The sequence below is a fragment of the Labrus bergylta genome, chromosome 14, assembly GCF_963930695.1.
Source record: "Labrus bergylta chromosome 14, fLabBer1.1, whole genome shotgun sequence".
NCBI lineage: Eukaryota > Metazoa > Chordata > Actinopteri > Labriformes > Labridae > Labrus > Labrus bergylta.
Window position 1 is genome coordinate 7,378,761 of NC_089208.1, and position 8,502 is coordinate 7,387,262.

An 8,502-nucleotide genomic window follows, 5' to 3' on the forward strand; every position below is an offset into this window, starting at 1 on the left:
TGTCATAACTTAACATTTTGCTTTATCTAACCTGTGTTTCTGCCCAGTAAACCACGTTGAAAGGGGAATTAGCTCAAATGGTAGAGTGCTTGCTTAGCATGCGAGAGGTATTGGGATCGATGCCCATATTCTCCACAAGGTTCACCTTTGAATCTTGAATTTACATCATTCCCAGTGAAAACCTTGTTGTAACTTTAGCTTTTTTCCATATCTAAGCAAAGAAACAATCCTACACAACGACGAGGACGGGATTCGAACCCACGCGTGCAGAGCACAATGGATTAGCAGTCCATCGCCTTAACCACTCAGCCACCTCGTCACCAAAAACTGATATTAGGACAAGACGAAAGAGAGTGTTATCATAAGTAGCTGCTTATGCGGAATCTGACCCATGCGGAGATGCAGTGCCAGGAAGCCATGTTCACAGGGGAAATAGCACAAATGGTAGAGCCATGCAAGAGGTAGTGGGGTCGATGCCCACATTCTCCACAAGACTCTACTTTAGACCTTGAGCCAAGGTCATCCCTAGTCCAAATGTTGATAAGTAGGGTTAAAGATGTTGTCACTAAATAGGTTGTTTTGTAGACTTGCAAACAAAGCATAACTCACCATCACCTTAACCACTCGGCCATCTCGTCACTGAAAAGCATCATTAGGAGAAGACAAAAGAGAGTGTTATCAAAAGAAGATGATCATATGGAGTCTAACCCGCGTTGCAGCTGTGCCAGGAGGCCATGTTCACAGGGGAATTCTCCACAAGGTTGACCTTTGCATCTTGAATTTACATCATTCCCAGTGAAAACCTTGTTGTAACTTTACATTTTTTTCAAGATCTAAGCAAAGAAACATTCCTACACAACGACGAGGATGGGATTCGAACCCACGTGTGCAGAGCACAATGGATTAGCAGTCCGTCCTTAACATCTCACGTTTGCATCATCCCCAGCGAAAATCTTGTCATCACTTAACATTTTGCTTTATCTAACCTGTGTTTCTGCCCAGTAAGCCATGTTGAAAGGGGAAATAGCACAAATGGTAGAGCCATGCAAGAGGTAGTGGGGTCGATGCCCACATTCTCCACAAGACTCTACTTTAGACCTTGAGCCAAGGTCATCCCTCGTCCAAATGTTGATAAGTAGGGTTAAAGATGTTGTCACTAAATAGGTTGTTTTGTAGACTAGCAAACAAAGCATAACTCACCATCACCTTAACCACTCGGCCATCTCGTCACTGAAAAGCATCATTAGGAGAAGACGAAAGAGAGTGTTATCAAAAGAAGATGATCATATGGAGTCTAACCCGCGTTGCAGCTGTGCCAGGAGGCCATGTTCACAGGGGAATTCTCCACAAGGTTGACCTTTGCATCTTGAATTTACATCATTCCCAGTGAAAACCTTGTTGTAATTTTCCATTTTTTTCCATATCTAAGCAAAGAAACCGACGAGGATGGGCTTCGAACCCACGAGTGCAGAGCACAATGGATTAGCAGTCCATCCTTAACATCTCACGTTTGCATCATCCCCAGTGAAAATCTTGTCATAACTTAACATTTTGCTTTATCTAACCTGTGTTTCTGCCCAGTAAACCACGTTGAAAGGGGAATTAGCTCAAATGGTAGAGTGCTTGCTTAGCATGCGAGAGGTATTGGGATCGATGCCCATATTCTCCACAAGGTTCACCTTTGCATCTTGAATTTACATCATTCCCAGTGAAAACCTTGGTGTAACTTTAGCTTTTTTCCATATCTAAGCAAAGAAACAATCCTACACGACGACGAGGATGGGATTCGAACCCACGCGTGCAGTCCATCGCCTTAACCACTCGGCCACCTCGTCACCAAAAACTGATATTAGGACAAGACAAAAGAGAGTGTTATCATAAGAAGCTGCTTATGCGGAATCTGACCCATGCGGAGCTGCAGTGCCAGGAAGCCATGTTCACAGGGGAAATAGCACAAATGGTAGAGCCATGCAAGAGGTAGTGGGGTCGATGCCCACATTCTCCACAAGACTCTACTTTAGACCTTGAGCCAAGGTCATCCCTAGTCCAAATGTTGATAAGTAGGGTTAAAGATGTTGTCACTAAATAGGTTGTTTTGTAGACTTGCAAACAAAGCATAACTCACCATCACCTTAACCACTCGGCCATCTCGTCACTGAAAAGCATCATTAGGAGAAGACAAAAGAGAGTGTTATCAAAAGAAGATGATCATATGGAGTCTAACCCGTGTTGCAGCTGTGCCAGGAGGCCATGTTCACAGGGGAATTCTCCACAAGGTTGACCTTTGCATCTTGAATTTACATCATTCCCAGTGAAAACCTTGTTGTAACTTAACATTTTGCTTTATCTAACCTGTGTTTCTGCAGTGCCAGTAAGCCATGCTGAAAGGGGAATTAGCTCAAATGGTAGAGCACTTGCTTAGCATGCGAGAGATAGTTGGATCAATGCCCATATTCTCCACAAGGTTCACCTTTGCATCTTGAATTTACATCATTCCCAGTGAAAACCTTGTTGTAACTTTACATTTTTTTCCATATCTAAGCAAAGAAACATTCCTACACAACGACGAGGATGGGATTCGAACCCACGTGTGCAGAGCACAATGGATTAGCAGTCCGTCCTTAACATCTCACGTTTGCATCATCCCCAGTGAAAATCTTGTCATAACTTAACATTTTGCTTTATCTAACCTGTGTTTCTGCAGTGCCAGTAAGCCATGTTGAAAGGGGAATTAGCTCAAATGGTAGAGCGCTTGCTTAGCATGCGAGAGGTAGTGGGATCAATGCCCATATTCTCCACAAGGTTCACCTTTGCATCTTGAATTTACATCATTCCCAGTGAAAACCTTGTTGTAACTTTACATTTTTTTCAATATCTAAGCAAAGAAACATTCCTACACAACGACGAGGATGGGATTCGAACCCACGTGTGCAGAGCACAATGGATTAGCAGTCCGTCCTTAACATCTCACGTTTGCATCATCCCCAGCGAAAATCTTGTCATAACTTAACATTTTGCTTTATCTAACCTGTGTTTCTGCAGTGCCAGTAAGCCATGTTGAAAGGGGAATTAGCTCAAATGGTAGAGCGCTTGCTTAGCATGCGAGAGGTAGTGGGATCAATGCCCATATTCTCCACAAGGTTCACCTTTGCATCTTGAATTTACATCATTCCCAGTGAAAACCTTGTTGTAACTTTACATTTTTTTCAATATCTAAGCAAAGAAACATTCCTACACAACGACGAGGATGGGATTCGAACCCACGTGTGCAGAGCACAATGGATTAGCAGTCCGTCCTTAACATCTCACGTTTGCATCATCCCCAGCGAAAATCTTGTCATAACTTAACATTTTGCTTTATCTAACCTGTGTTTCTGCAGTGCCAGTAAGCCATGTTGAAAGGGGAATTAGCTCAAATGGTAGAGCGCTTGCTTAGCATGCGAGAGGTAGTGGGATCAATGCCCATATTCTCCACAAGGTTCACCTTTGCATCTTGAATTTACATCATTCCCAGTGAAAACCTTGTTGTAACTTTACATTTTTTTCAATATCTAAGCAAAGAAACATTCCTACACAACGACGAGGATGGGATTCGAACCCACGTGTGCAGAGCACAATGGATTAGCAGTCCGTCCTTAACATCTCACGTTTGCATCAACCCCAGCGAAAATCTTGTCATAACTTAACATTTTGCTTTATCTAACCTGTGTTTCTGCCCAGTAAGCCATGTTGAAAGGGGAAATAGCACAAATGGTAGAGCCATGCAAGAGGTAGTGGGGTCGATGCCCACATTCTCCACAAGACTCTACTTTGGACCTTGAGCCAAGGTCATCCCTCGTCCAAATGTTGATAAGTAGGGTTAAAGATGTTGTCACTAAATAGGTTGTTTTGTAGACTAGCAAACAAAGCATAACTCACCATCACCTTAACCACTCGGCCATCTCGTCACTGAAAAGCATCATTAGGAGAAGACGAAAGAGAGTGTTATCAAAAGAAGATGATCATATGGAGTCTAACCCGCGTTGCAGCTGTGCCAGGAGGCCATGTTCACAGGGGAATTCTCCACAAGGTTGACCTTTGCATCTTGAATTTACATCATTCCCAGTGAAAACCTTGTTGTAATTTTACATTTTTTTCCATATCTAAGCAAAGAAACCGACGAGGATGGGCTTCGAACCCACGAGTGCAGAGCACAATGGATTAGCAGTCCATCCTTAACATCTCACGTTTGCATCATCCCCAGTGAAAATCTTGTCATAACTTAACATTTTGCTTTATCTAACCTGTGTTTCTGCAGTGCCAGTAAACCACATTGAAAGGGGAATTAACTCAAATGGTAGAGCGCTTGCTTAGCATGCGAGAGGTAGTGGGATCGATGCCCATATTCTCCACAAGGTTCACCTTTGCATCTTGAATTTACATCATTCCCAGTGAAAACCTTGTTGTAACTTTACATTTTTTTCAATATCTAAGCAAAGAAACATTCCTACACAACGACGAGGATGGGATTCGAACCCACGCGTGCAGAGCACAATGGATTAGCAGTCCATCCTTAACATCTCACGTTTGCATCATCCCCAGTGAAAATCTTGTCATAACTTAACATTTTGCTTTATCTAACCTGTGTTTCTGCCCAGTAAACCACGTTGAAAGGGGAATTAGCTCAAATGGTAGAGTGCTTGCTTAGCATGCGAGAGGTATTGGGATCGATGCCCATATTCTCCACAAGGTTCACCTTTGAATCTTGAATTTACATCATTCCCAGTGAAAACCTTGTTGTAACTTTAGCTTTTTTCCATATCTAAGCAAAGAAACAATCCTACACGACGACGAGGATGGGATTCGAACCCACGCGTGCAGAGCACAATGGATTAGCAGTCCATCGCCTTAACCACTCAGCCACCTCGTCACCAAAAACTGATATTAGGACAAGACGAAAGAGAGTGTTATCATAAGTAGCTGCTTATGCGGAATCTGACCCATGCGGAGATGCAGTGCCAGGAAGCCATGTTCACAGGGGAAATAGCACAAATGGTAGAGCCATGCAAGAGGTAGTGGGGTCGATGCCCACATTCTCCACAAGACTCTACTTTAGACCTTGAGCCAAGGTCATCCCTAGTCCAAATGTTGATAAGTAGGGTTAAAGATGTTGTCACTAAATAGGTTGTTTTGTAGACTTGCAAACAAAGCATAACTCACCATCACCTTAACCACTCGGCCATCTCGTCACTGAAAAGCATCATTAGGAGAAGACAAAAGAGAGTGTTATCAAAAGAAGATGATCATATGGAGTCTAACCCGCGTTGCAGCTGTGCCAGGAGGCCATGTTCACAGGGGAATTCTCCACAAGGTTGACCTTTGCATCTTGAATTTACATCATTCCCAGTGAAAACCTTGTTGTAACTTTACATTTTTTTCAAGATCTAAGCAAAGAAACATTCCTACACAACGACGAGGATGGGATTCGAACCCACGTGTGCAGAGCACAATGGATTAGCAGTCCGTCCTTAACATCTCACGTTTGCATCATCCCCAGCGAAAATCTTGTCATCACTTAACATTTTGCTTTATCTAACCTGTGTTTCTGCCCAGTAAGCCATGTTGAAAGGGGAAATAGCACAAATGGTAGAGCCATGCAAGAGGTAGTGGGGTCGATGCCCACATTCTCCACAAGACTCTACTTTAGACCTTGAGCCAAGGTCATCCCTCGTCCAAATGTTGATAAGTAGGGTTAAAGATGTTGTCACTAAATAGGTTGTTTTGTAGACTAGCAAACAAAGCATAACTCACCATCACCTTAACCACTCGGCCATCTCGTCACTGAAAAGCATCATTAGGAGAAGACGAAAGAGAGTGTTATCAAAAGAAGATGATCATATGGAGTCTAACCCGCGTTGCAGCTGTGCCAGGAGGCCATGTTCACAGGGGAATTCTCCACAAGGTTGACCTTTGCATCTTGAATTTACATCATTCCCAGTGAAAACCTTGTTGTAATTTTACATTTTTTTCCATATCTAAGCAAAGAAACCGACGAGGATGGGCTTCGAACCCACGAGTGCAGAGCACAATGGATTAGCAGTCCATCCTTAACATCTCACGTTTGCATCATCCCCAGTGAAAATCTTGTCATAACTTAACATTTTGCTTTATCTAACCTGTGTTTCTGCCCAGTAAACCACGTTGAAAGGGGAATTAGCTCAAATGGTAGAGTGCTTGCTTAGCATGCGAGAGGTATTGGGATCGATGCCCATATTCTCCACAAGGTTCACCTTTGCATCTTGAATTTACATCATTCCCAGTGAAAACCTTGGTGTAACTTTAGCTTTTTTCCATATCTAAGCAAAGAAACAATCCTACACGACGACGAGGATGGGATTCGAACCCACGCGTGCAGAGCACAATGGATTAGCAGTCCATCGCCTTAACCACTCGGCCACCTCGTCACCAAAAACTGATATTAGGACAAGACGAAAGAGAGTGTTATCATAAGAAGCTGCTTATGCGGAATCTGACCCATGCGGAGCTGCAGTGCCAGGAAGCCATGTTCACAGGGGAAATAGCACAAATGGTAGAGCCATGCAAGAGGTAGTGGGGTCGATGCCCACATTCTCCACAAGACTCTACTTTAGACCTTGAGCCAAGGTCATCCCTAGTCCAAATGTTGATAAGTAGGGTTAAAGATGTTGTCACTAAATAGGTTGTTTTGTAGACTTGCAAACAAAGCATAACTCACCATCACCTTAACCACTCGGCCATCTCGTCACTGAAAAGCATCATTAGGAGAAGACAAAAGAGAGTGTTATCAAAAGAAGATGATCATATGGAGTCTAACCCGTGTTGCAGCTGTGCCAGGAGGCCATGTTCACAGGGGAATTCTCCACAAGGTTGACCTTTGCATCTTGAATTTACATCATTCCCAGTGAAAACCTTGTTGTAACTTAACATTTTGCTTTATCTAACCTGTGTTTCTGCAGTGCCAGTAAGCCATGCTGAAAGGGGAATTAGCTCAAATGGTAGAGCACTTGCTTAGCATGCGAGAGATAGTTGGATCAATGCCCATATTCTCCACAAGGTTCACCTTTGCATCTTGAATTTACATCATTCCCAGTGAAAACCTTGTTGTAACTTTACATTTTTTTCCATATCTAAGCAAAGAAACATTCCTACACAACGAAGAGGATGGGATTCGAACCCACGTGTGCAGAGCACAATGGATTAGCAGTCCGTCCTTAACATCTCACGTTTGCATCATCCCCAGCGAAAATCTTGTCATAACTTAACATTTTGCTTTATCTAACCTGTGTTTCTGCAGTGCCAGTAAGCCATGTTGAAAGGGGAATTAGCTCAAATGGTAGAGCGCTTGCTTAGCATACGAGAGGTAGTGGGATCAATGCCCATATTCTCCACAAGGTTCACCTTTGCATCTTGAATTTACATCATTCCCAGTGAAAACCTTGTTGTAACTTTACATTTTTTTCAATATCTAAGCAAAGAAACATTCCTACACAACGACGAGGATGGGATTCGAACCCACGCGTGCAGAGCACAATGGATTAGCAGTCCATCCTTAACATCTCACGTTTGCATCATCCCCAGTGAAAATCTTGTCATAACATAATATTTTGCTTTATCTAACCTGTGTTTCTGCCCAGTAAGCCATGTTGAAAGGGGAAATAGCACAAATGGTAGAGCCATGCAAGAGGTAGTGGGGTCGATGCCCACATTCTCCACAAGACTCTACTTTAGACCTTGAGCCAAGGTCATCCCTCGTCCAAATGTTGATAAGTAGGGTTAAAGATGTTGTCACTAAATAGGTTGTTTTGTAGACTTGCAAACAAAGCATAACTCACCATCACCTTAACCACTCGGCCATCTCGTCACTGAAAAGCATCATTAGGAGAAGACGAAAGAGAGTGTTATCAAAAGAAGATGATCATATGGAGTCTAACCGGCGTTGCAGCTGTGCCAGGAGGCCATGTTCACAGGGGAATTCTCCACAAGGTTGACCTTTGCATCTTGAATTTACATCATTCCCAGTGAAAACCTTGTTGTAACTTTACATTTTTTTCCATATCTAAGCAAAGAAACCGACGAGGATGGGCTTCGAACCCACGAGTGCAGAGCACAATGGATTAGCAGTCCATCCTTAACATCTCACGTTTGCATCATCCCCAGTGAAAATCTTGTTGTAACTTAACATTTTGCTTTATCTAACCTGTGTTTCTGCAGTGCCAGTAAACCACATTGAAAGGGGAATTAGCTCAAATGGTAGAGCGCTTGCTTAGCATGCGAGAGGTAGTGGGATCGATGCCCATATTCTCCACAAGGTTCACCTTTGCATCTTGAATTTACATCATTCCCAGTGAAAACCTTGTTGTAACTTTACATTTTTTTCAATATCTAAGCAAAGAAACATTCCTACACAACGACGAGGATGGGATTCGAACCCACGCGTGCAGAGCACAATGGATTAGCAGTCCATCCTTAACATCTCACGTTTGC

The 8,502-nt window shown here is 43.0% G+C and overlaps 3 non-coding genes across 3 annotated transcripts; all 3 read right to left on the reverse strand.

Annotated features, from left to right (window-relative positions):
- Nucleotides 1–237: 237 nt before the first annotated feature.
- On the reverse strand, nucleotides 238–319 carry trnas-gcu (transfer RNA serine (anticodon GCU)). The gene has a single exon. It is a non-coding gene; the product is annotated as a tRNA-Ser (tRNA).
- Nucleotides 320–4,827: 4,508 nt separating this feature from the next.
- trnas-gcu (transfer RNA serine (anticodon GCU)) lies at nucleotides 4,828–4,909 on the reverse strand. Its single transcript has one exon. It is a non-coding gene; the product is annotated as a tRNA-Ser (tRNA).
- A 1,452-nt stretch (nucleotides 4,910–6,361) lies between these two features.
- Nucleotides 6,362–6,443, reverse strand: trnas-gcu (transfer RNA serine (anticodon GCU)). The gene has a single exon. It is a non-coding gene; the product is annotated as a tRNA-Ser (tRNA).
- Nucleotides 6,444–8,502: the final 2,059 nt, after the last annotated feature.